Source organism: Physeter macrocephalus, unplaced genomic scaffold (assembly GCF_002837175.3).
Source record: "Physeter macrocephalus isolate SW-GA unplaced genomic scaffold, ASM283717v5 random_67, whole genome shotgun sequence".
Lineage (NCBI taxonomy): Eukaryota > Metazoa > Chordata > Mammalia > Artiodactyla > Physeteridae > Physeter > Physeter macrocephalus.
The window spans coordinates 109,253-137,230 of record NW_021145353.1 but is presented as its reverse complement, the minus strand read 5'-3'; the positions used below and the strand labels follow the sequence as shown (position 1 = coordinate 137,230).

The window sequence follows — 27,978 nt, the reverse complement described above, 5'->3', positions numbered from 1 at the left end:
AATCTCAAATCTGTTATTTATTAGTTGAGTGACTTTAAGGAAGTTACTTAACCTCTCTGAGCCTGTTTATCTGTATAAAATGTAGCTACTGGGAGTTCCCTGGTGGTCCAGTGGTTAAGACTCCGAGCTCTCAAAGCAGGGGGTCCGGATTCGATCCCTGGTCAGGGAACTAGATCCCCAATGCCACAACTAAAGATCCCGCATGCCACAACTAAAAGATTCCCACATGTCGAAAGGAAGAACCCATGTGCCGCAACTAAGACACAGCACAGCCAAATAAATAAATAAATAAATATATTTTTAAATGCAGCATAACATAATTTATCTCAATGCTGGGGACTGACTGTAACAATACATATCACTGTGCTTTGCAAATTATCATCCAATGAATGTTGAAGGAACTTTAAAGGTAAAAAGGGGGCAAAGTTGGTCTTATGCTTCTCATAATTCCACAAATGGCTTTGTATGAGGAAAACTATTCTTTAAAGACTAGCAGTATTCTAAAAAGGGAAATTTACTTACAGTTCTCAATTGTGAATAAAAGGGAACATCATGGACATGACCTAAGACCTCCTTCTACACAGTTAAAAACAATTACTCAAGATATGATTTGAAGAAAGCTTTCTAGACTGAAGACTTGCTAGAACAATGGCATAATCACAGGAGAAAAAGGTCTCAATTCTAAATACATGAGAGTAAAAGAATTGCTCATTACTTTACTATGTCAATTACAAAATTTAAATGTCCCTGTAAGCCACATCATAAATATGTGTGTAAGTATGTATGTGTGCATATACACACATATTCACTCAAGCTGGAACTGAGTTGAACCACTGCTTCTTCCCAAAAGGGCCTCTGTATTCTAAAAATAAGAAACTTGGACTTCCCTGGTGGCGCAGTGGTTAGGAATCTGCCTGCCAATGCAGGGGACACAGGTTCAAGCCCTGGTCCGGGAAGATCCCACATGCCACAGAACAACTAAGCCCGTGCACCAAAAACTACTGAGCCTATGCTCTAGAGCCCATGAGCTGCAACTACTGAGCCTGCGTGCCGCAACTACTGAGCCCGCGTGCCGCAAATACTGAGGCCCACACAGCGCAACTACTGAGGCCCACACAGTGCAACTACTGAGGCCTGAGCGCCTAGAGCCCGTGCTCCACAACAAGAGAGGCCACTGCAGTGAGAAGCCTGCACACGTCAACGAAGAGCAGCCCCCACTCGCCGCAACTAGAGAAAGCCCACGTGCAGCAACAAAGACCCGATGCAGCCAAAAATAAATAAATTTAAAAGTAAGAAACTTGGGCTTCCTTGGTGGCGCAGTGGTTGAGAGTCCGCCTGCCGATGCAGGGGACACGGGCTCGTGCCCGGGCCTGGGAAGATCCCACATGCCGCGGAGCGGCTAGGCCCGTGAGCCATGGCCGCTGAGCCTGCGCGTCCGGAGCCTGTGCTCCGCAACGGGAGAGGCCACAACAGTGAGAGGCCCGCGTACCGCAAAAAAAAAAAAAAAAAAAGTAAGAAACTTAACCTGGTTCAACTAGAATTAATCTTATAACTAAGAGACTATGTCTCGAGCTTTTCCATATTTTACCAGAAAAGAAAAACAGCTTGAAAGGTAATATCATAGGCAAAGTTTAATAGCCTCCCCATCAACCTCAAACTGTTTTTCTTTATCAGTGTATAGAAATCATGATGGAGACCAAAGTTTTCTGAGGTACTTCTATATCTGAACATTATTTCCTCTGCAAGCATTCAACAATTCTTGTTTCTATTCTTCTCTTTTCTAATTCAATTCTGTTTGGTTCCTAAGTTAAGAAGTGTGTCTCACTTGCATAAATGGTAACTATTCTGAGATACCATTCATAACTATACATTTGAATTCTCTAGAGTACTATTCATAACTTCAAATGGAACAGGAAAAAAAACACTCATTCAACTTCACTTTAATGGTGACTAAGACATGAATGATTATGTTATATTGTAGAAGGCTGGCCAGAGGAGTGAAGTTCCCCAGTGTTACTACTAATCTGTCATCATTTTATGAATGCCCAGTGGGACCAGGGACCACTGCCTTGACCAATCTACCTATCACAAAAAATACTGAGCTTAGAAAAACATGCTCATTAGCTAAACATGTATTTTAGAGTTATAAAGTATCTATGTAGGAACACTAAAAGATATATTATATCTTAGCCATGAAGCTCAAAAGTTAGCTGAGAAGAATCCTGACAAGCCCTGGCAAGTTCTCTATAAAACCAATGCTGGTTATTCTTTAAGTGTTAAACAGCTTTTCTGAGAAAAGCTGAGTCTTTCATTCAAGGTAGTAATATTCTAGTAGTTCTTTACTCCACCTAATCAGTGGTAGAAACTGAATTTACAAAAATCTGTGTAAATAATTCAGCTGTCTGTACTGCTCTAATATATTTAAACCAAATAAAATAAAATTTAGACAGAAAAAAAATAATGGTGCTTTTTTAAGGCTGTCACCTGCTGATTTCCCTCATTTTTCTTTCTTATCCAAAAGTCAGAGACAAGAGACTGTATAACCAGAAAGAACGAATGAACGGGTAATACACAGGTGAGGACATCTACACGTATTTCCCTCTATGAACCCACTACCCCTACCCTTGACATAGTTTTCAACAGGGGGCAATTCTGCTCCCCGAAGGACATTTGACAATATCTGGAGACATTTTTGGTTGTCACAGCTGGGGTGGGGGTTGGGGGGGTGATACTAGGTAGTGGGTAAAGGTCAGGGATACTGCTAAATATCCTACAATGCACAGCACAGCCTATCACAATACAGGATATTATCCAGCCCAAATGTCAACAGTACCGAGGATGAAAAACCCTACCCCAAGGCCCAACAAAGACCTACATCTCAATAAATGTTTGCTGATCTGAACTGAAAAGTAAAGACCATGAACTGGAAGAAAGAGAAGCCTACAAGAATGAAGTAGAAGACAGAGGCCTAAATTAAACATTACTAGAATCTATTTTGCCTTTATTGGGACTTCCCTTGGCAGTTCAGTGGTTAAGACTCCTCGCTTCCAAAGCAGGAGGCACGGGTTCAACCCCTGGTCGGGGAACTAAGATCCCACATGCCACATGGCCAAAAAAAAAGCCTTTATCGTGTGTTGCACACCAGTCATACAAAAATGAACAATACAGCCCAGCCCTTATGGAGCTCATTATTAGGTAGGGGAAAGAGTTTTATAATTTGTCTGATATCTGATTTGACAATATCTGATATGGGCTTCCCTGGTGGCACAGTGGTTGAGAGTCCGCCTGCCGATGCAGGGGACACGGGTTTGTGCCCCGGTCCGGGAGGATCCCACATGCCGCGGAGCAGCTGGGCCCGTGAGCCATGGTCGCTGGGCCGGTGCATCCGGAGCCTGTGCTCCGCAGCGGGAGAGGCCACAGCAGTGAGAGGCCCACGTACCGCAAAAACAAAAACAAACAAAAAAAAACTGATAAATGCTTTAATGAAGGAGAAGACATACAAGGGAGTCACTCAACTTTTCCTAGGAATGATTCATGGAACAGATGACATCTTAGTTCAGTTCTGAAGGATGAGTAGGAAGCATCTTATTTCACAACTTATATGCCTCTTTTCAAACAAAGAGCCATTCATTTCTTCAGCCAACAAAAACTATGGAACACCAATTATGTTCCATACATTGTGTTATGTGTTGGAGACACAGTCAAATTATAACTTTCTACTTCTTCCCTTGGCATTGCTGGTGCCCAGCAGCCTACCTCCCCAACATAAATCCCCAAGAATTCTTTCAATTTAGCGACTATCACCCCAACCAATCTTATTCATCAGTAAGGCCACTACCCAAGGATTAAATAAAACTTTCAGTTGCCTGTTGACAAGACTCTATTCAATCTTGCCTAGATCACAAAGTCAGGGTGGTTATGCTGGCAGAATAACTAGCAATGAACTGACTATGGATCCAGATCTGCCAACTGTTGGATGTGTGTTGGTATCCTGGAAAGCTATTTTACTTTATAAAAAGTCTGGGTCCTCTTCCACCCTACCCAATTCATGCCAGAACCAAGAGCAAATTAATCAATATATATTTATTGAATACCTACCATGTGCTTACCTCAATGGTTCTCAACCCTGGTTGTTTACTGACAAAGGAGTTCCCAGATAATGGTAAATTCTGATGCAACAAGTCTGATGCCCTGGCCTTTAGGCGTTAAAGAATACAAAAGAAGTATAAAATACAGTTCTTGTGTTGAAGAGCTTATCCACAGTCACAACAGAGTAACTTGTAATAGTATGTTTGTTCACTAATTTGTAACCCTTTTGCAATATTATCAATCCTTATGAAACAAAAGAAACTGAGGTAGTCTGGATAACAACTGCTCTTATTCCCCAGTCCAGTCACACACCAACTGCACTTGCAACTCCTGATACACTGTTCCATACCCCTTCTATCTCCCAGACAGTGAAAGTACCATTCTCAGGAACTATGGAGATAATCCAAGTAGGAAGATGAACTGAGGCCCTCAAAAGAGGTGGTTGTTTGTCCTGAAGACCAGAATCTCTTAAATTCATGCCGTCAAGGGCCTTCTTTTAAAGAGAAGAAATAGAGGGACTTCCCTGGTGGTGGGTGCAGTGGTTAAGAATCCGCCTGCCAATGCAGAGGACATGGGTTCGAGCCCTGGTCCAGGAAGATCCCATACGCCACGGAGCAACTAAGCCCGTGCGCCACAACTACTGACCCTGTGCTCTAGAGCCCGCGAGCCCCAACTACTGAGCCCACGTGCCACAACTACTGAAGCCTGCATGCCTAGAGCCCATGTTCCGCAACAAGAGAAGCCACCGCAATGAGAAGCCTGTGCACCGCACCGCAACAAAGACCCAACACAGCCAAAAATAAATAAATAAATAAATTTATAGGAAAGAAAGAGAAGGAAGGAAGGAAGGAAGGGAGGGAGGGAGGGAGGGAGGGAGGGAGGGAGGGAGGGAAGAAACAGAGACTTCCCCGGTGGTCCAGTGGTTAAGAATCCGCCTTCCAATTCAGGGGATGCGGGTTCGGCCCCTGGTTGGAGAACTAAGATCCCACATGCCGTGGGGCAAGTAAGCCCACGCACTCTAGAGCCCGTGTGCCACAACTAGAAAGCCTGAGGACCGCAGCTACTGAGCCCGCGCGCCACAACTAGAGAAGACCGCAGGCCGCGATGAAAGATCCCACATGCCTCAACTAAGACCTGACGCAGCCAAATGAATAAATATTCTTTAATAAATAAATAAAGAGAAGAAATAATTCTTTAACCTCCAACAATACCAGTCCACCTCACTCTATAGTTGAAGTGCCCAAGAAATGCAAAGAGTAGACTGAATTTTTGTAAATTTGCTCCTAGAGGTCCTTGGCCAATTTAAAGAAATCACCCAAATTCATAAGACTGGTAAACTCTAGTTTTTCAAATAGCATACACCTGAAATAAAAAATACTCTAAATATATTTTAGTAAACTCCTTACTAAGATGAACAAATTGTGGAGGCTTAAAAAATTAAAAATTAAAAAATTTTGATCTAAATCTCATCCAACAGCAATGACCTCATACTAAAGACCACCTGGAAGGGAATATCAGCTTTAAAATTCTGCAAACATGAATCTACAGATCCTTACCTGATTCGTCTCTCTCTGAATTATATGGGAAAAGGTACAATTCTCTTAACTGCTGTACAAAAATTGATGAGCACAAGACCCTATAAATTACTTCTTAAAAAAAGAGGGCAGGGTGTCATTCAAACATCTAAAACAGGGCCCAATGATGGTATTAAAAGGTAAAATTTGGTACTTAAGGAAAAATGAACATTGGCATATATTAATTAGAATAAGACTGCCAAATGAAAGAAAGAAAAAAATATGTCTTCTATGTAATACTGTTTTTAGGATCCGTGACTTTAAAATTAGCTTGGTTTACAATATTTGTCCTTGGAATTGTTATTGTCATCATATAAGTTTTATCTGTAAAAGTCCACAATCCCTTAACTTCAATTCCAAAATTCAAAAGGCTATAAAAAACAAGTTTTTCATTATTCATTTGGCGGCAAATCCTGACATGAAATGACATGAGGCTATGTATAGTATTTATTTATCCCAGTTGGTGTGAACATTCTGATGTTTTACTGAAGAAATAGTAATGCATTTGATTACAAAATGCTGCCCCACACCTTTCTGGGATGTTACATAACATACAGTATACGTGCCAAATTCCTTTTCCAAAATTCAAAAAATTCTAATTTCAGAAGCACAACTGGCCCCAAGATACTGCAGACTGGTATACTAATTAAGACTAAATCTTACATAGAAAATATAACTAATACTGAGAGTGAATGTAGATTTTACATGCAATAAACTCAGTGTCTCAACTATTCACACATACACAATCCGGTAAAATAAAGCATTATAAAGACCTAACAAACGTCAAAATACGAACACACCATTACGTGTTTTTCAGGTGATGGGGACATTTGCATCATGCAATATCTAGATCAATTCCTCTTAGATGGAAATCCACTAATTTAAATCAGTTAAAAAAAAAAAACAAAAACCCAAAGACTGCGATTGGTAATTATGTTGAAAGAATCATCCACTAATAAACAACATATTCGGTTCTGATTTTTTTTAATTATCTCAGAAAGTTTAAGATTTAAAATTCTTTCATTCTAGAATACAACTTCTGAACGTTGAACAAATTACAATTGACTTTTTCTGTGAAAGCAGAGCCTTGGACGGGGACAGCAACAGAACAGTCCTTAAAGATATTTCAAAGCGAAGAAGAGTTTCACACTTCTTTCCTTCCTTCCTCCTTCAGTTGCTGCTTTTCTGGTTTTAGAATTTCAAACAAAGAAATACATATTGGCTCCAATGCTAAGAAACGCCCTCTTTCTCAACAACTTCCTCTTCCAATTTTCTTCCCTACCGTTGACATATGAGAACAATACACACTGCCGTCCTACCATTTTGATTAACAAAAAGCTCTGAGGCTTGGAAAAATTAAGGGCTGCAATTTATCTATAGTACCCACTCCAAGACCACAATCTTCACTGATCTAGAAGTCAAATAACAGGGAGCACAAAGAAAGGAGTATTTCACTTAATCAAGAGGCCGGCTGTTGAAACTTTCACCCCAGGAATCCAAAGACTTTGGATTGCACTAACAAATGGGAAATTTCTTCCATCCCAGGAAAACTTGGCCTTCTTAGGGAAGAGAAAAAGCTACTGGGCTTGCACCACTCTGAACCAAGAGTCAAGTCTATGCACCAATAGTTGGTGAACTTTCTTCCACAGGCCATGCTGTCAGGATTCAAACTGAGTTCTCTGAGGTTCTGACCCACTTCAAAGTGACTTTTACAATTTAGTAACGGTCCTTTCCAACTCACAGACTGAACAAAGGGGATGTATTTATAATTAACCATCCAGAGATCAAGACCCATCCTGTCTCCATGCCATAAGTCAATTCAAGTGTCTGGGACCGGAATCTGCCCCCCATCTGTGACAAAGCAAACTTCCTTTAACTGGACAATTCCCCCTTGCCCAGTGACTCTCAAAGGAAACACCTTAATGTTGGTAAGCTGTGTACCTTACTGTGTGACCTTGGGCAAGTTACTTAACTCCTCTGAAACTTAGTTTCCTTATGTGTAAATTCTCAAGTAAGGCTGTAAAAATTAAACAAGAACATACGTTTGATGCATAGTAGGAACACTATAAAAGTTCCCCCTCCTCCTCCTCCTAACCCTCTTGAATTCTTTGGGGCCTAAATTTCAATCATAGCCCCCAAAGGCTCCAAGGATTCCTTCCTCTTCTCTGATTCTATGGAGAACTAACTGTATAAAACGTCCCCCATCTCAGAGGCTCTAGGATCCTGGAGGACCAAGACAACCGGACTCCACCTCATCATAGCCTAGGGTCCATCCAGAGCCTTCCTCAATGGGCCCCTTTAGCTAACTCTCCTCCTTACTCTGCAGACCATCCTGTACACACACGTACGTACACACACACACACTCCTCTCCTCCACTCTGCAACTTAGGCCAGGGGTCTCAAAGAGCACTTCAACGCCTTCATGGTCCAGATATGGAAACTGAGGCTCCGCCTGGAGAAGAACTTGCCCAAGATCTCAGACAACGTCTGGGATCCAACTCATGTACATCTGCCTGCAAAGCCTTCGTTTTACAAATGGGTAAAACGAGGCCCAGAGAGGGAAGTGACTTGCCCAAGGTCACACGACGAGCTGGTGGCAGAGCTAGGTCAGCTTGGGACACCTTCGCAGCTTCACAGACTCGCGGGCCCCTCCAAGCCTCCGAGGAGATCTCCGGCACACCTCTCCCTGGGGAGGAGAGTGTATTGTAAGACGCCACCCCGCGCTGACCGCTCACCGGGTCTCTGCCGGTCTGCGGCAGGAGGCGCGGCACCCACTCCCCCAGGACCCTGCGCTGCTTGGGAGCGGCGGCCCGACCAGGCCCGGCGCCTCACGGCCGGGCCAGCCCGCGGGGACTTGATGCTCACCTGGTCTCGCGCGGTCGCCCTCAGCAACAGAAGGGCTGGCCGGCCGGCCGCCCTTCTCCGCACTGGGTCTGTTCTCGCCGGCCGCGTCGCTGGCTGCCACACAGCCAGACCCCCCTCAGCGCGCTACGCCCCCAGCCGCGCTAACCCTGCCCGCGTCCGCCATTACGCGATTCCCCGCCCCGGGACGCAGCCACACCCCGCCAAACGCCCTGATTGGCTCTCTGCCCCACCCGCCTGGGGCTTCCTGTCATTCCATTGGCCTGAGTAGAATGTCAGTTAAATAGCTACGCAAACGACGTACTCAAGGGTACTGTCCCGGGAGCTCCACCCGAGCTACTTCCGTAATCGGAGTAAACAGCAAGGGGCAAACCAAGTGAAGTGGGGGTGGATTTTAAACTAAACCAACTCCTAAATTCAAAGTAGGAAAATCCCACCTAAGAAAGTGTAAAAACGCGTACAAAGTGTATTGAGAGGCTAATTCGTCTTGTTAGAGTTCAAATAACCAGTACCTTTGGTGGAAGGAAGGGGCCAAGCCTATGAACTTTCTGTGGACACCCCTAAAGTTGGTGGTAGTTTTACCCCTTCCCTCCCGGTCTCAGGCCGGGCAAAAAGTAGGGTGGGGAGAGTGAGTCATAGGCTCCAGCCCGCTGCTAAAGGATCCGTCCGTGGCGAGGCCCGGGGTCCTGGGATTGGGAGCTGGTTCTGAAAGGCTAGGGTCAGGTGAGTTGGACCCTGGTTCAGCCGCCACCGCACTCTGCGACCTCAGACAGCTCTCTGAACTTACCTGAGTCTCAGTTTGTCCTGCAAAGTAAGAGCAGTCATATCTGCCTCGTGTCCTGGGGTATTTGTTAAGGATTCATGCATGAGTGTGTATATGTGCGCCTTGTCGATTATAAAAGGTTGCAGGCTGGGTATCAGTGTGACAAATTCACCTGTACCTCAGTTAGTTCTCTAGAGCAACTTTGTAAGGCAGATACTGTACTCGTTTTGCAGAAGAGAAAACTGAAAACTCCATGACTTACCCTGAGTCACCCAGGGAGTTTGAAACGACCCTGGGACTCAAACCTGTATCTTTTGGCTTCCAGTCCTGTATTTCTCCCTTCCAGGTCTGGTGTCCCCTGAGAGAGACTTCCCTCCCCCAACCCCTTAGCATTCCAGGGAGGGATTTGAGGGTGCCAGGCCAGTCCCCCATCTCTCTGGTCACCATAAACTTAGGCACAGGCCACCCCCCAGCTATTGTTAATCACCAAGGTTCCTGGGAAAAGTGATCCTAGGGGTGCACCCGAGCTGTTTCTGGGGGCCTAGGAATCAGGAAGTGGGTAAGGAATGACAGGTGGTTCAGAAGCCCAGGTAGAATCCAGAACAAGGACGCAGAAGCTCCAAGAGGGGCAGTCTCCATTCCAGGACTTAAATCCATTGTCTCTCTGCTCTCAGAACTGGGCTTTTTTCACCACAGAATTGTTTTCCTCAGAAGGGCTGCCTTGGCTATAATTCCCAGTCCTTTCCCCTCTCTGGAAAGGAAGGAAGCCAAAAAGGGAGTGGGAGGGAGAGCAGCCTAAGACTTTAGAAGGGCAGAAACTACCAAGTGGGTGGTGCCGACAAGGCCCCAGTGCCTGCTGAGTCAGTGACCTCCAGGCTCAAGTTGGGCAGTGTGGTCTGTCAACCAATGACTGTTTAAATCCTGACTGTGGCCACTGGGTGTTGGGAGGCAGCAAGTGCTATGCAGAGGTCAGTGACTTTAGGGGCAGACTGACCCAAGATTGAATCTAAGCTCCACTACTTTCAAGCTCTCAGCCTCACCTAAGTCTTCTCTAAAATGGGAACAGAGCAGTTGTGAGGATTCAATGAGTTAATTGTGGAATTAATGAGTCATGTGTGTAAAGTGCCTAATAGCTATTTATTCATTCATGGATTCATCCATTCAGTAAAAAATTATTACACACCGACCATGTGTAGCGCAGCCTGCCAGTGGTGCAGCTACAATGGGGAGCAAAACAGACTCAGACCCTCATGGAGCTTACAGTTTGATGAGGAAACAAGTTGTTAAACAAATGATCAGACAAATCAAAATACAGTGAGAAACCGTGATAAGGAACAGGAGGCAAAGTACAATGTGTTTATGAGAGTAAATGTCAGGGAATGGGGTGGGGACACAGGAAGCTTCCTGAAGAGGTGAGTTGGTGAGTGGGGGTTGACTAAGCAGCTGGTGGTTGGGAGAAGTGTTGCAGGCCAAGAGAAAGGGTGTGGAAGGTATCTAGGGCAAGGGGGATAGTGGCATTGGGGAGGGAGGGCGGAGCTGTTGCTTAGAGCCTAAACAAATAAGGTGTTACAGGGGAGGGAACCTGGCCTTGAAAGTGAGGCAGTTCTGCAAGGGTCTGTGTTCTTTTCTGATAGTCCCTGCTTTGAGGCCAACCCACCTGGGTTTGAATCTTGGCTCTGCCATCTCACCTTGGACTGTATGACCTTAAGCAGTCACCACACGTCTGTGCCTCAGCTAATCTTCTGAGAAATGGGAATAGTGATAGAATGGCATACGGTGGAGAGTGAGGATTCAGTGTGGAAATGTGTATAAAACATTCTGGCGCATAAAGGTCACTCCATAAATGATGCTTGGTCTTCGCAGCATGGAAGGAGGTGAGCCTGAGGCAGCAGATGCATTTGGAGATGCATTTGGGAGAGAGCTGATATAAGCACCCGTGCACTGGGCAAGTTGTCATCTGACCTTAATTGTCATAGAAGACTTTGGAGTCAGGCAAGCCTGGGTTCAAATCACATCTATACCAATTCCTAGCAGTGTGACCTTGGGCAGGTGACTTCACCTCTCTGAGCCTCAGTTTCCTTATCTGTAAACTGGGGATCATAATTGCTTCTATTTCCCAGAGCTGTGAAGATTAAATGAGATAATAAATGTGAAGTAGTTAGCACAGTAGTTGGCACATAATAGCAGTTGTTGAATGTTCACCTTAATAATAGTTATTATTATTGATGTCAGCATTTACTACCTGTACTAGATAAGATTCTGGGGCTTTGCTTGAAGGTTGTCTGGCAACAGGAGCCTTCGTTTCTCCTTTTAGGCAATGGAGATAGGTTGCTTTCAGAGGGAGTGGTGTTGTGCATCTTAATACTAATACTGGGAATTCCCTGATGGTCCAGTGGTTAGGACGCTTTCACTGCTGAGGGCGCGGGTTCAATCCCTGGTCAGGGAACTAAGATCCCACAAGCTGCAGGGCACTGCCAATAAGCACTAACATTGAGCATTTGCTATGTGCCAGCCATGTGCTAAGTGTTTTATAGGAATTAACTCATAAATTCTTACAGCGGTCCTATAAATTAGGTCCTGTTATTATCATCATTTTACAAATGAGATAAAGGAAGCACAGAGAGGTTAAGTGACTTGCCCAAGGCCAGCCAGTCAAGAAGCAGCATGGCTGGAGTTTAAACCCAACCTTGGAACTTGAGAGGGCTTGCTGGTCTTGAGGGGCAAGCCCTCCCTCTACTACCCAAGGAGTTATCACCTGGAACAATGGAATAATTCATTGCCCATAAATCCCAGGTTCTGAAGACCAAGCCCCATTCCTTTCCCCCCAATTCTAAAAAATAACCCCTGCCTGTTTCCTGTCCCCTGAGGCTGATAAGGTCAGGGAACAGAACTTCTCTCTCTGCAAGGAGAAGCAGAAAGACATGTAGAGTCACCAGAACTGGGTTTGAGTCCCAACTGTGCCACTTAATGGTTCTGTCTTAGCCAAGTCACACCCTCTCTCTGAGCCTCAGTTTCCTTATCTATAAAATAGGGATGATAATAGCTCTGCCTACAGGGCTGTTGTGAGGAGCAGAAAAAACAAGTCCTGCATAAACTATAAAGTGCTCTCAGCACGAGCCTTCCTCTCCTGTTGCTATGGGGATGGCAAGTACTCCAGGAAAGCAGCTGAAGCCAGTATAGCGTATAGCAGGAAAATTGCCATCTCTGGAAACAGTCCTGGATTCGAGTTCCAGAACTCCCTTTTATGCCTGAGTGACCTTGGGGAAGTCTTAGCCTCAGTTTTCTCATCTATAAAATAGAGTGAAAAAAAAATAGAGTGAATAATACTGATCTTGCAGGGCTGGAGACAAAACATAGTGAAAGAATGCATAAAAAGCCATGAGCCAGTCAATGCCTGGTACAGAGCTGGCAGAGCACAGTCGGCTAAGGGATTCTAGGGGTTCAGAGCAGAGGGACCAAGGAGAATCACCCTGACCGCTCCGCACCACCCCTGCCCTCAGGCAAGAGGGTGGAGAGTACTGTGATCAGAGCCAGAATGGACTCCAGCCACTGCCCTGCCTCTCTGGCATCCTCAGCTCTGGCTGGGTCCACCGCATCTCGCGCTCTCTCCCTCCCTCTCTCTCTCTCTCTCTCTCTCTCTCTCTCTCCCTCTCTCCACTTCTCGTCAAACAAGTTCTTCTCCACTGAGCAATCCCAGGGGGCCCCCGAACCTCAGTTCCAGCCAAGCTTGCAGGCTTTCCCCGCCTCCACATCCTGAATCCACAGCCTTTGCATTTGCCATTCCTTCCACCTGGAATGCTCTCTCCTCCTGGAGCGACTTTGATGGGGAAGGTGGGGGGCGGTGCTGGAGGGAAAGAATCTGGAATGATGCTCCCCCACCACCTCACTCCCCCACCACCTCACTCCCCTTTCCTGCATCTCCCACACTGCAAGCCTGACCTCCCCACTCCCAGCGTGGGGGACGAGGCAGCGCCGGGAGGGGTAGAGGAAGGGGGAGGGCTCAGTGAAGGGCCCTCTATGGGGTTTTTCACCTGCTTAGAAGAGGCAGACAGAAATGAAAGCTCTAGAAAAACGCCTGCCGCTCTGCCTCCGAGGCCCCAGCTCGGTGAAGCCTCCCTGCCTTCCCACTGTGCCATCTTCTCTCCCTCCCCCTCCTCCTGCAGGCAGGTGCCACACAATCAAGGAACATGTGTGGGTGGCAGGCCAGAAAGACTTGAGTTCAAATCCCATTCCTGCTGCTTACCCAGTGAGTGGCCTTAGCAAGCTGTTTGGCCTGCTTACACCTGATTTCTTTGTAAAAGGACACAACAATCCCTTCTTCTGAGGCTGCTGTGAGGACTAAGTAAGATGCCAGATGAAAGTGCCAGGGCACAACCAAAGCGCTCAGCAATGGAGATAATAACAATGATGGCAAACACACCCAGTGCCCATGTGTGCCTGGCACAGCTCTCAGTACCTTGTATATATTAGCCTGTTTAATTCCTGGTGAGGTGGATACCATTACTGTCCCCATTTTACAGATGAGGACACTGAGGCACAGAGAGGTTCTATAACTTACACAAGGCCACACAGGCAATGAGAGGCAGAGCTTATCTCTGTTCTTACCCATCATACTGTGATGCTCTCAGTGGTAGTTTTATTTGCTTTTATCTGTACTGACTCTATGCCCTCAGTAAGTACATGTTATTCTTTTTTTCCTGCCACCTTCAAAATCCTGCCTGAATTTTCCCTCCTTTGTTACATCTTCCAGTCTATTCATTTAATGAGCATCTATTGCTGACGGCTCTGGCCAGGCCTGGGCAGGGCACTGGGGACCCAGGGATCAATCCACTCAGTCTCTGCCTCAGTTGGCTCCCAGTCTGGTGAGGGAGAAAACACATACATAAAAATTACAGTAAAAGAGGAAGACACCAATTGCAGCAGGACCTGTGAGCTCACAGAAGCATAGAACTTAACTGGAGGATTGGGGCAGGCTTACCAGAAGAGGAGTCATTTGAGTGGGGTCTTGAAGGGTGAGTAGGAGTTCCTCAGACAGTTATGAAGTAGAGACATAGAATATGATGTATAGTGCAGACCCTGCAAGGGAGACTGAGTCAATAAAGGCTAGAGAATAACATGCTGGGGTCAGTTCTATGCCAGGTCTTGTACTGGGCGCTGCACATAACAGAGGTGGAAAGAAATTAACTGGGCCCCCAGGGAGCTTACAGACTTGGTTGGCGTCAGGGGATGGAAAGCAACACGTAAAGCAAAAATAGCAATATTAAAGAAAAATCCAGAGGGGCTTTGGGACTACCAAAAAAGAGACCTAAACTTGTCAGAAGGCTTCCTGGAGGAGTAGTTGATGTCTAGGCTGAGATTTAAAGATCAGAGCCAGATTATGTCACCTACCACCGCCCCAGCCCATATGTAAATTCAACATAAAGACAAAACCAACTGTAAAATGAGAGTAAGGAACTCCAATAAACTTCCTATTTTTCCCATGAATACTATTTAAATGTTTTTTAAATTATCAAACATCAAATTATTTTTTTAAAAATAATGTTTCTAGTGCCCCTCCTTTGCTGGTGTTCTAAATACATGTTGCTCTGCTCATTGGGTAATCTGACAGGGTGACAGGCCAGAGGGAGTCAGCCAGGGGAGAGATGGGGAGGGTGTGTCTGGGCAGGGGGAATTTCGCATAAGTACAAAGGCCCAGAGGCAAGAGAGAAGATGGCATGTTGGGGAAAAAAGGAAATCCTTTGATGAGAGCTGGCAAATGGGACGAGGTCGGGACGGAGAATCGGACTGGATTCTAAGGGTGCTGGGGAGGCCCGGAAGGGTTTTAGCTGGATGTGCCATGATCAAATGTCCCTTTTGCAAGATCATTCTGAATATTGCTAGAGACCTTTTTGTGGTTTGAATTCATTCATGCAAGAGACACCAAGTACCCACTATGTTTCAAGCACTGACCCAGATGCTGGGGCTGCAAGAGATAATTAATTAAGGGTTCTGCAGACAGAGCAAGATGTGGCAGGGACATTGAGTGCCCCTTCTACGGAGTGATCTGAGTGTATAGAGGCTTGGAGTGGGAAAGGGTATGGCTTTCACAAAAAGAAAGCCAAGCCCTGTGCTGGACAACGAAGCAGTGAGATGGGAGATGGCACTCAGGGAACCTGCAGGGTACTTGAAGTGGAGAGACCGACGACTCCTAGGAGAGAAGAAGGAAGGAATGAAAGCAGGAGTAGAGGCAATGGGTTAGGGGTGGAAAATCCTGATCCTGTAACCTCCCTAGAAGGTGGCCAAGTGGGCAGAGGGGCAGAGGCCCTGGCCAACCCCGTCAGCACCCCCATGCTTTCTTAGCCCTGCTGAACCTTGCAGCTTGTCTCCTCCTGGCTCCAGAAGTCAGACCAAACCCTGAAGGAGAACAGAGGCGGGTGAGGAGGGGGCGGGCGGGAAACAAGCCCAGGCCTCTCACCCCAGCAGGGCCTTCCTTCCCAGTGGCTGGAGCCAACCCTGCTGAGGAGCCAGAGGTTACAGGGGAGGATTAAGGAGTTGGTTGCTTTTTTACCCAAATTGTGGCTGCATTTCTCTCTCTTTCTTTCTCTCTCTCTTTTTTTTTTTTTTTTTTTTTAAGAAAGAAAAATGTTCCTGTACACGCACCCAGAGGCTTTTGCAGGAGGCGGCTATTGGTGAACCAGGAAAACAAGCCAAGAAACAAGAGAGAGGAAAAAGACCACGCCTCGCTTGGCAGATTCCTAATGGCCCAGGAGACCTGAGGCTTTACAGTGGGAGGCCGGTGGGGGCTGGCTCGGGTGGGAGGGAAGGGCAGGCCGAAGGACAGCCACTTGCTGGCCAGTGACCTTGGGCGGGATGCTGCCTGCTTCCCTCTGGTGAGAATGGGGAGGAGGGGGCAGGGGCAGGGCTGGCTGGCTGAGGTCACAGGAAGGCCTCTTCCAGCCTGAAACGCGATCTCGGGATGTGGGGCCTGCCAACCTGCAGCGACCCTGGGCCAGCAGAGATGAAAGGCTGCCTGTCCCCAGCTTCCGGACCCCCGAGGCCCCAGTGCCTCCAACTTGAAGGGCAGCAAAGCTGCTGCAGCTGGCTGAAGCCAGTTGCTGGGCTCTCCCCCCGCCCCCCCCCCGCACCTGATGTCATCCAACCCTCCCTTCCCTGTTTTGCAGAGGACACTCAGGCCCAGAGAGGGCTGGTGGCCTGCCCGAGGTCACACAGCAAGTTGGAGGCTGAGCCAGGACTCACCACAAAGTCTTTGGACTCCAAGTCCAGGCCTCATTCCCTTTCCCTGAAACTTGGCTGCCTGGGGGCTTACCCTGGGGAGTTGGAGAGACCCAGGGTTAGGGAGGATAGTTGGGAGCTGTGTCTGTTTGAAGTCACGACTTAATGTTGATTAAAGTGCCTTTATTTTTTTATTTATTTTTTTTAAACAAAAAGAACGTTCCCAGCCCTTGCCATGAGCCTGGACTTGCTCTGCTGGCAGGGAAAGGAATGCAGCTCTGGCCGCCACAGCTGCTGGTGGCCAGCTGCGGCCTCAGCTCCTGCCGCTCCCACCCCAGCAGGCGAAGGGACAAAGGCCTCTTCTCAGCCTGTCCCCTCCAGCCCACTGGATCGGTGGGGGGCAGAGCCACAATCAGGAGGCTCTGTCACTGACCAGCTAAGTCGCTGTTCCTCTCTGGGCCTCAGTGCCCTTTCTGGAAAATGGGGGCAGAGTATCTGCCTGACCTACTTCTCAGCACCATTTTGAGGTTTCAAAGAGGTAAAGTTACAGAAATACAGACCTCTCAGCACCTTCTTCTGCCTGAGGGTCAGCCTACTCAGAGACCCCTCTGCCTCAAACGCCCCTCCCTTCCTCACGCTTCACCTGGCCAGCCCCAGCTTGCTCAGCTCAGCTCAGCCGGACCATCCCTCGCTCTGGGGAAGAAGCCCTCCCTCACCTCCAGACCGTGATGCTCCTTCAAGGTATTTATCACTGTTGTAATTAAATAATTAATTGTGTAATTGGATCTGTCTCCCCACTAAAATGTGAATTCTGTAATAATAATAGCTGACACAAAAGGCTTACCCAGTGCCGGAGACTTTCCATGTATTAACCCATTTAATCCCTGTGCCAGGTACGATTAGTTTTCCCATTTTACAGATGAGGAAACAAAGACAGTGAGAGATTTAGTAAATAACCTGACGTCACAGCAAGCTGGAGGCTGAGCCAGGACTCAATACAAAGAAGTTGCAGAACGAGGATTCAAATCCAGACCCCAGGCTGCCCCACTAGTCAGGCAGATTCAGCTTGTTCCTTGTCCATCCCAGCTCCCAGAACATCTGGCATACAGTAAGCGCTCCATATACATTGGGTGAATGAGGACACAAACAGGTTATGAATATACACATGAGTATTTGGAGAAGACTAAAGCACCTTCCAGGAGTGAGTTTTGCAGGTGCCATGTGTAGAGCCATGGTGATGGGAGGGCGTATCCAATATATTGTTATAGACCAATAATTGGGCTTCTTTCTCGAACATACAGGCCAAAAACCTGAGACATCATCTCTGATTCCTCCTTCCACTTTATCTGCCAGAGCCATTCAGTCCCCCGTTTCTGCTCGATGTCTCCCAGTGTACCCCTTCTTCTCCATCCTTCAACCCCCATCTTTTCCTTGGATTTTTATGGCAACTCTTACACAGGTTTCTCTGTCTCTAATTTCTCCTCCTTCAAAGTGGGCCTCTAAAAACGGAAAGCTAATTGTGGGTGCTACCCCTCTTTACCCCCTCCCTTGCTAATGAACCTTCCATGGCTCCCCTTTGCTCTCTGGATAAAGCCCACCGTCCTCACCAAGGCTTCTACCACCCAACTCCTGCCTCCACCTGTCCAGCCTCACTTCCTGCCCCTCTTCTCCACATGTCCTTTGCCCAAGCCACTCTATGCAGTAGAAGTTAAGCGCATGGAAGAAGACAGACCTGGGTTTGAGTCTGAATTTTGCCACTTACTAGACGTGGACGTTTGTAAACAAATCAGTTCCCTTCTATAAGCCTCAGTTCCCACATCTGGGAAAATGGGCATAATTATAATACCTCTTCAAAGAGTCAGTGTAAGGATTAAATGAATACATACAGTGCTGAGCACAGCACCCGACATGCCCGATAGTTCCTGTAATTCTTATCCTTTCCTCTGCTACAAAGAGCATTTCTTTTATTTTTTTATTATTTATTTATTTTTATTTTTAATTTTTGGCTGCGTTGGGTCTTCGTTGCCGCACGCAGGCTTTCTCTGGTTGCGGCGAGCAGGGGCTACTCTTCGTTGCAGTGCACGGGTGTCTCACTGCGGTGGCTTCTCTTGTTGCGGAGCACGGGCTCTAGGCATGCGGGCTTCAGTAGTTGTGGCACGTGGGCTCAGTAGTTGTGGCTCGCGGGCTCTAGAGCGCAGGCTCAGTAGTTGTGGCGCACAGGCTTAGTTGCTCCGCGGCATGTGGGATCTTCCCGGACCAGGGCTCAAACCCGTGTCCCCTTCATTAGCAGGCGGATTCTTATCCATTGTGCCACCAGGAAAGCCCAAGAGCATTTCTTACTGTCAGTCTTACTATTCTTTATGACCCAGCTCAAAAGTCACCTCTTGGAGGAAATTTTTCTTGGTATTCACACTCTGTTCCCTAAGTGAAATCAGTCTCACTTTCCAGACTCGCTTGCACTTTGCACCTCTGTAAAGCACTTGTAATATTGTTGTTGCACTCTTTCCCCCATTACCCCAAGAGTTCCAGGAGAGCAGGAACAATACATTCTTAACTCTAGCCCATGCCTGGCATGCAGCAGGTAGGTGCTCAAACAGTGCTGGTAGAGTTGAATGGAGTCACCACTTTCAGTGCTTTTCTTGAGCACCTTGCAGGGAGGAGGCCTGAGGGATGGCTGGGACCTGGTTGCCTGAGTCCCACTCCAGCTCTGGTGTGGGGTATGTTGGTATGTGTGTGGTAGTGGAAGTGGGTAGAAGAAACCCCTGACCTCTGGGCTCTTTCTTCTGGCCAGGACTCTTCAGTCCTCTGAGGGAGGGAGAGGAGGTGAGGAGGTCCAGGTGCTGAGCAGGGGTGAGGTAGGGCTATAACAGGAGCTGGGGTGTGGGTGGGAGCTGGGAGACTCCAGCTGCTCTAAGACCAGGGCTGGGGCCGCCAGGACAGGGCCTCATAGCCCAAGTTGCCGCCTGCTATGCCCCGCCTCATCCTGGCACCTGGATTAAGTGACTTTTCAGGTTGTAAAACTACATCTTGATTTGCAAGGAAGCAGAATCCAAGCCTGGCCTTGTCTGGTTGCTGAGCAGGGAGGAAGGGGAGTGTTCCCTTTTATTCTCCTTCTTGTGTTGGCAACCCCTTGCAATCCTGGGCACATCAAAGAAGGTAGTACTCTTTGTAAACCCAGGTTAAGGTCACATTATCCCCAACTGTTGCTTCAGTTGCTGCTCCTGTCACTCCCCCTATTTAAAATGCTTCTCTCACTGCTTAGTACCCTCAGGATAAAGTCCCAACTCCTAATACAACCCAGAAGGTCCTGGGTAGCCTGGCCCCTGCCTCCTCGTGGACTTTCTCTCGCTTCCCTCTCCCCCTGCCTCCACATCTTCTGGCCCTTTCTGAGTTCTCTCAAGCATACCTTGCCCCTTCCTCTGGGTCTTCACACATACTGTTTTCTCTGTCTCGAATGCTTTTCCCCATCACCTGATAATTATGTTTTATGTTGAGTGCTTTTGATGCCTAAGAAATCTTTGCCTATCCCAAGATCATGAAGATATTGCCATATGTGTTCTTCTAGACGTTTCTAGTGTTAGCTTTCACATTTAGGTCCATGATTCATCGTGGATTAATTTTTGTGCGTTGTCAGATAGAGGCTGAGACTCATTCCCGCTTTAATTCTTGCTCATTCTTGACAGTTCAGCTTATCCGTCACCTCCTTTGAGAAGCCTTCGTTGACTGCTCCCAGACCAGATCAGTTCCTCCCACTCCACAGCCCATAGCACCCTGTACTTTATTGTAGCACTTGTCACAATTGTAATTAAACAATTATTTGTGTAATTAGTTGTTTAACATCTCATCTCCTCTTGTATACTGTAGCTCTCTGAACTCAGTGCTTGTGACGGTCTTCTTTAAAAACTTTGTACTGAAATATACATTCAGAAAACTGCACATATCAAAATATATAGCTTGATGAATTTTCACAAACTGAACACACTATATAACTGGTACCCAGATCAAGATGCAGACCGTTATGATGCTAAACATTTTCTGTACCCAGGAGTCCCCTCATGTCCCTTCCAGCTATGGCTGTCTTTTTTTACCCTTATATTCTTAGCACCCAGCACAGAGCTAGGCATTATTAAGCTCTCAAAAGAAACAAAAAAATCCCAACTCTTCGTTGAATGAATGAATTAGTTGATGATGCTTAATTCTTCTTCAAAGAACTAGACATGGAATCCAGTTTTGGCTCTAGGTCTAGCTCAGTGTGACCTTGAGGAGGTCCCTCTGCTTTCTGGGTCTCAGGTTGCTTGTTTACAAAATGGGTGGGTGGGTGGGGGTGATGGAGGGAGTTTGGATAATAATCCTTTTGGGCCTTTTCCAGATATGGCATTTGGGGCAGAATTAGCCCCGTTAGGTTCTGACAATACATTGTCAGGAACTATTTTGGTTTCCTGCCTGGAAATGAGGACCTGGCAGGATTAGAAACTACATCCACGTAGAACATCAGGAGCCTGGGCCTAAGAGTCAGAGGACGTAGGTTTGAGTCTTGGCCTGGCCTGTGGGTGACCTTGGGCAAGTCCCTTCCCTTCCCTGGGTCTCCTTGGTTTCTTCCCTTAAAATGCGGGGTAGGTTGACCTCAAAAGCTTGACGAACAGTGATGCTGGCTCCAGGCCTCTGAGCACCAAGTTTCTGTCCCTGGAGCACGGGAAACTGTGAGCTCTGGGCTCCTCCCTGCCAGGCACTGTGCGGGGAGAGGAAAGCACTCGATGTGATAACCACCCTGCAAAGGGAACTCGCAGTCTGGCCAGGGGGACCCAATGTTCAGCCAGGAACCGAATGGAAAATGGGCTGATGGTCCAAGTGATTCTCTACGTGTGGGGCTGAAGGGAGAGGAGCTGGAGTGTTCCAAGTAGGGGTAGGAGACCTGGCAGTGGGGGTTGGGAGAAGACAGGGATGGCTTCCTGGGGGAGAAGCCTTTGGAAATTGGCAGGGCAGCCCAGGGGCGCTTCCCAGAGATGGGAGGAGGCAGGAAGGAGGAAATTGGGTCCAGGTGACCACAGAGCAGCAACTTGGCCAGCGAGTAGGAGAGGCGGGAGCTTGGGCAGCCGCCCCACAGCTGAGCCTTGAAGGGGAAGGGGGGACTGCTGCCTCTGCCTTGGCCTTGGGAAAGCGCCATCTTCTCAGGCCACAGGCTAGGAAGGAGGGCATTGTTGTGAGCTCAGGCTAGAGGGGCCTCTCTTGGAGCAGCCCCCCAGGGCCCTGCCCAGCTATGCTGGGGCTGCAGGACAGAGGGTGAGAAGCAGAGTCAAGCCTCAGCCCCCAGTTCCTTCCACAGGGCCCTCCCTTCAGCTTGGATCACATTTCTGACTCTTCCTGGCTTTACAACCAGGGGGCACTCAGAGCATCTTTAGTGAATCCCATTCTTCAGACCGATGACTGAGGCAGAGTGGTCAGTGGCCAAGTTAAGGAGCTGAGTTACAACTATGCAGATGGTAATAGACAGCAGAGCTTAGAGTTAAGAGCTTGACTGCCGGGGTTCAACTCCCAGCTCTGCCACTTATGAGCTGTGTGACCTTAGGCAAATCCCTTAACCTTTCCGTGCCTCAGCTTCCTCATCTGTAAAGTAGGATGATAATATTACTTACATCCTAGGGTTGTTGTGAGGATTAAATGAGGCAATAGATGTAAAGCCTTAAGATATAAAGCACTGCCACCTCAGAGGCAGCAAAACGGACAGGATTTGGAGTCACTCCTCTAGTCCAAGCCTTAGATTCTTTATCTCTAAAATGGTGCTAATAATTCCTGCCTCTCGGGGCATATGTGAAGATTAGTAAGGACAAGCTGGCCCCTAATAGGAGTCCACTGGAGGCCTCTCTCTCGCATCCCTTCCATCCCTTCCCTGCCTCATCGTTAGCATGTTCAAGCTCTATTCACCTGTCCCCAGCAAACAGCTGCCCCTTGGCCACCTTGCAGGCCTAGGAATCTACACTGGCAGTGGGGTTTGAATTAGACAAGGGTCATTCAGGCTCTGGGACCTAGCTCAAGGGATTCTAGGATCTGGGTACCCAGAGGTGGTCTAGAGGGGGTGGAGGTGGGCTCCAGGTGGGCATGGCCTCTTGGCCTCTCTCTGACTCCTCATTCGATGGGGAAGGGCCCAGTAGAGGAAGCCTAGAGTGGGTCCTCTGAAAGGGGGGTTTCCTACCTCCCTGGTGGCCTGGGCCTAAGGGCCAAACTAATTAAGAATAAATGATAGGAAATTCCCTGGCGGTCCAGTGGTCAGGATTGCACACTTCCACTGCAGTGGGCACAGGTTTGATCCCTGGTTGGGGAACTAAGATCCCACAAAAAACAACAACAAAACCCCCCCCCAAAAAAAGAATAAATGACAAAGCGCATAGTAGACCCTTGGGAAATAGTAAGAATGGCTGCCATCCATTATCTTCACAACGTTCCTGAAAAGCAGGCACTGTTGAGCCCATTTTGAAGATGAAGAAACTGAGGCTCAGAGAGGTAAAGTCACTTGCTTGGGGGGTCACACAGCTATATCTAAGGGCACAGCTGAGATTCAAAGCTGGATCTGTCTGATCCCAAAGGGGCTGTCAGCCAAAGGCTAGGAATCCCAAGGTCACCAGGAAACTCTTGTTAGGGCTGGACCAGAAGCCAGGTGCTGGACTGGGCATGGTGTGGTCCCAGGATGATGAGCAGATCCACTCAGGACAGAGGGGTTTAATGTACCCTCAGAAACCTGCCTGTGAACCCAGCTCCCAACCCTCTAGTAGCGTTCTTACTAAAGTTATTTATTCACTCTATGCACATTTGCACACCCCTTCCCTAAGTGTAGCCATATGCTGGGCCCTGGGGACCCTGGATAAGTCAGACTTGGACATTGCCCTCTGAGTGCTGCTAGTCTGCTAGGGGAGACAGAGGCATGGCTAGAAACTGTACTATAGGGTGAGGTGGACTAGAGAGTAAGCACATGAGCTGTGGCAACCAACTCCCTGGGCCCCAGCTCTATCACTTATTACCTTTAGAAATGGGGCCAGTTACTAAACCTTTCTGAGCCTCAGTTTCATGTGTGTAAAATGGGGATGATGATAAGATATCTTCTTTCTTTTCTTCTTTTTTTTTTTTTTTTTTTTTGGCCATACCACACGGCATGCAGCATCTTAGTTCCGGGACCAGGGATCGCCCGTGCCCCCCTGCAGTGGAAGCACGGAGCCCTAACCACTGGACCACCAGGGAATTCCAAGATATTTTCTTTCAAGATAGCCATGAGGATTAAATAATATCATGAAAATGAAATGCTTATATAAAGTCTAGCACATAGGAAGAAGCATCCAGGGGACTTGCCTGGTGGTCCAGTGGGTAAGACTCCACTCTCCCAATGCAGGGGGCCCGGGTTTGATCCCTGGTTGTGGAACTAGATCCCGCATGCATGCTGCAACTAAGAGTCCACATGCCGCAACTAAGAGTCCACATGCCGCAACTAAAAGATCCTGCGTGCCGCAACTAAGACCTGGCGCAGCCAAAATAGATAAATAAAAATTTTAAAAAAAGAAAGAAAGAAAGAAGTATCCAATGAGTATTAGTTGTCTGTAATTAAGTGTAATGGGGGCATAGAGGAGAAACCTATTTTTTGTTGGGGAACAGGGGTCAGGAGAGGCTTCTTGGAGGAAGGGACATCTGGATTGGGCCCTGAAGGATGAAGACTTCACCTGGAGAAGTGGGGGAGGGCACTCCAGGAGGATGTACCACAGGGACGAGGGCCCAGAGACGGGGAGGATATGACCTGTTTGGGTGTGGCTGAGCAGAGTCAGCTGGGAGGAGTGACTGGAAATGAGGCTGGAAAGGCGGTTTCAAGGACCTCGAGAGCCTTGCGCTGCCCTGCCGAGTCTGGACTTTAAAGGGCTGGGGACGGAGCAGGCCTTTAAGAGCTGGGAAGGGACATGATTGTGCCTATTTTAGGAAGATGACTCTTCACTGTAGTGTGGAGAGTGAACCGGAAGGGGAGAGACTGGATGTCAGGGAGTGGATCTGAGTGTGTGCCCCCTGTGGGTTAAAGTCCCCCAAGGGCTCCCCAGCAGCCTGCAGATCAGGCTCTGACCTCTTACTTCCCACCTGCACACAGGCTCTCTCCTTTGCATGTGACATCGACATCTTCCCCCTCGGTTTGCCCACTAATTCCCGGTCCTCCCTCTGGTCTCCGTCTAGCCATGCTTCCTCCTGGAAGCTGTTCTGGGCACCCCAGGTCTAGATTAGGTCTTCCACCCTCCTCCTCGGGACGTGTAAACTTGCCCAGACTGGACTCTGGCCGAGGGCAGGGACTGTGTGGTCCTGCTCAGGCCTGAGTCCACAAGGCCCAGCAGAGCATGCCCAGCACATAGGGGGCGCTTACCCCACGATTGGAGGAATGATTGAACCGCTGAGTGAAGGGACAAGCCCATTAGGGGGCAGGTGTGATAGTCAAGTGAAAATGATGAGGCCTGCGGTGCCTTGAGGAGAGAGATCCAACGGGTGAATTGACAGGACACACGATTGATGAGAAGTGAGCACAGGGGGAAAAGAAAGAGTTGGCGATAACTCAGAGGTCTCTCCCTCTGATAGCCCGATGCCTTTAACCAAGATAGGAAACGTGGGTGGGGGCGGAGGTGGGGAGGAGGAGAAGGCCTAGGCGGGAGATGGGGCCCCGGTGCAGGCTGTTCCCTGGAATGCCCTTCCTCCCTATCTCCCCACTGGTGGGTCCCCATCAATGTCTGTGACTCTGTCAAAATGTTGCTTCCTCAGAGAGGCCACTCTGACCACCCTAGGTAGGCTGGCCCCCTGTGGATCACTCTTTACCAATGTACCCTCTCCATTTCCTTCCAGCCCTCTTCATGATTGTCATCGTGTGTCTATTGATTTGTATTGTGTTTGTAGTGTGTGTTTCTCAATAGACGGCAAGTTCCACGAAGGCAGGGATCTTGCTTGTTTCATTGACCATGTATACCTGGCAGGTTTTGTGAAACACAGTAGGTTCTCAAAACAAGATTTATTGGTATGAATGCGTGAATGAAGGAAGGAAGGAAGGCCGTGAATGCCATGATAAGGAATTTGACTCTTAGCCTCAGAGGAACGGGGAGCCATGGAAAGTTCTTAAGGGAGGCAGTGTCAGGGTTCAGCTTGTGTTTTAGAAAGCTCACCCTGGGGGCTGTGTGGAAGACGAATTGGGGAGGGAGGCAGGGGGATTTGAGACAAAGACAGTACCTGGGGCCAGGCTTGGAAACCCCCTGCCTGTGGGGGTCTGGAGGCCCCTCCCTGTCCTTCCCCACCCCCGGCCAGGCCTGTTGTCTCAGACCCCAGCAGCGAGCAGGCGGTGGGAAGAGCAGGGCTGGCAAAGCTGACACTCACTAATCACGGCCCTCACCCCGGAGCCGCACTGACTGTCTGGTCTCCATGGAGACACGGCAACCTCCGGCCACTTGTTAATGGCAGCTCAACAAGGCTGCAGCAATGGGGATGGGCCTGACCAGCATGCCCCAGCCCGGCACCACCTGTCCCAGCCTGGGCCTCTGCAGCAAACCCCAGGGGCGCCTGAGCTGGGGGACAGGACTAGAGGTCTGGTGGCTGGGAGGCTCCCCCCACCCCTCCGGAGCCCCACCTCTCTTGGCACTGCCAAGCAGTGAGAGGGCAGAGGCAGCCTCTGCCCTGGCTGACTCCTCCGCGGGGCTGCTGGGAAGCTGAGCTCATGCAGGTCACCAAGGCAGGGCCAAAGGCCTGGAGGGGGATGGTGAGGAGAGTGTTGGGGGGGCCTGCCTGCATCCCACACACATGAGGAACGGAGGAGAGGGCGCTTCGCCTGCCACGACAAACCTCTGCTCTGCTAGCCCGCGGCAGGGACCCGATTGGGAACCATCTGTCCAGAACCTCTTCCCTAGTTTGCTGTCACTACATCTGAAATCTGAAATGCCACCATTAGCAATTCACTCCTTCGGGAGGCAGCGTGGCATAGCACAAAAACACTGGCTTTGCAGTCAGGCAGGCCTGGATGTAAGGCCTGGCTCTGTCTCACCACCTCTGAGCATTGATCTCCCCATCTGTAAAATGGGATAGTAACTGCACCCACACAGACACACATTCGAACATGCACACTTCTCTGGGCTTACTCTGAGCTATCCTAGGAGGCTGAGCTCAATACCTGTGACTCCTCCTCCCACAGGCCTTTCTCCACACCCACAGCTGAGCTGGGTGTCTCCTCCATGGTTCCCAGGACAGCATTCAGCCTCCTCCTGTAACTGTCTGTCCCACCTTTATCCTCCCCACAGACTGCCCTGTAGGGCAGGGCAAAGTGAGCAGCAGGAGAGGTTTGTCTAGTAAACAAAGGAGGCGGGTAAGGGGAGCCTCCCTCTGCTTTTTGTCCTCCTTCCTCCGCAGGGGGTGCTCAACCCCTAGAGCACTGCTTGAGGGCCTCCTTTCCCTCTCTCCTTCATACCTTTGTTTGTCCATCTGTCTGTCCACCCAGCCATCCTGCAGAGACGTGTGAGAGGGCCCAGACGTGACCCTTGCAAGCAGGTGAGGCAGAGACCAGATTCCTTGGGGCAGGCACCTGAGGCCCACCCACGGCCGCCCCCAGCCGCGTTTCTCCTCAGTCACTCCCTAGGCAACATTCCAAGCTGAGAGGGCCCTTGGAAATCAGCTACTCTAATCCACTGCAGCCAGATGAAGAAACCAAGGCCCAGAGAGGACTGGGGCTTGCCCAAGATCCCACACCGGCTCTGTTTTTGGGTTGACAATGTACCAATTATGTGGGCCTGCTTGGGAGGTGGCTTTTGGCTCTCTTGGCCCTGCCGACAGCCATGTTCCCAGTGGCAGCTGGAATGCTGGTGGGAGGCCTGTCTGGCCTTTGCACCCTGACTCCCCAGGGCAGAACCAGGTGGCTCTGAGGGGGCTCGGGGCCTGGGGGGGTGGCGGTGGGGGAAGAGGGAGGATCTCAGAGGGGCAGCCCGGATACCAGCAGGGGCATGGGATGTCTGAAAGATAAAGGAGGCAACACTGATCTTAAAGACTAAATCAGAAGCCCTGAGCGTCTGTCCCAGCTCTGCCACACTCACTTGCTGGGCAACCTTGGGTGCATCATTTGACCTCTCTGAACCTTAGTTTTCTTATCTGTAAAATGGTGCTACCTTTGTAGAATGAAAACCGTATTGTCAATGGCGACAGCAGCTCAGAGGTGAGGAGTTTTTAACTGCTGGACTGGAAAGCTCAGTCTCTGAAAGGGGAAGGGACTAGCTCGAGGCCACAGAGTGAACCCACATCTCCCTCCCGTGAGGTGAGGTCTTTGCACTGAATTGGATACAAGGTTTAGGAGCTGGAGGAAGCATCCATACCAGGCTGTTCGCTTGCTGAAGGAGAAGGAAACAGGATCAGAGAAGGGGAGCAAGTTCCCCAAGGTCACCCAGTGAGTCTGGGGCCAATGTGGGCCCAGAGCCCGGGCTGGGCACGAAGTCCCCTCGC

The 27,978-nt window shown here is 48.8% G+C and overlaps 1 protein-coding gene and 1 long non-coding RNA gene across 4 annotated transcripts in view; one reads left to right on the top strand and one right to left on the bottom strand.

The window, feature by feature from the left end:
• The first annotated feature begins 9,146 nt into the window (after positions 1-9,146).
• LOC114484831 (uncharacterized) lies at positions 9,147-25,342 on the top strand. Of its 3 annotated transcripts, none has more exons than XR_008616526.1 (4): positions 9,147-9,248; positions 15,902-16,157; positions 16,449-17,241; positions 23,879-25,342. It is a non-coding gene; the product is annotated as an uncharacterized lncRNA (long non-coding RNA). The 3 variants fall into 3 exon arrangements; XR_003678181.1 differs by lacking the exon at positions 23,879-25,342 and adding an exon at positions 20,184-20,678; XR_003678182.2 differs by lacking the exon at positions 23,879-25,342 and adding an exon at positions 20,184-20,678 and having other exon boundaries at positions 9,153-9,336.
• The window catches only part of AHDC1 (AT-hook DNA binding motif containing 1), a 91,645-nt gene continuing 77,168 nt past the window's right edge, over positions 13,502-27,978 (bottom strand). Inside the window, exon 8 of the transcript XR_003678180.2 lies at positions 13,502-14,364. The gene's annotated coding sequence lies outside the window, so the exon portion shown is untranslated. The remainder of the gene's footprint in view (positions 14,365-27,978) is intronic.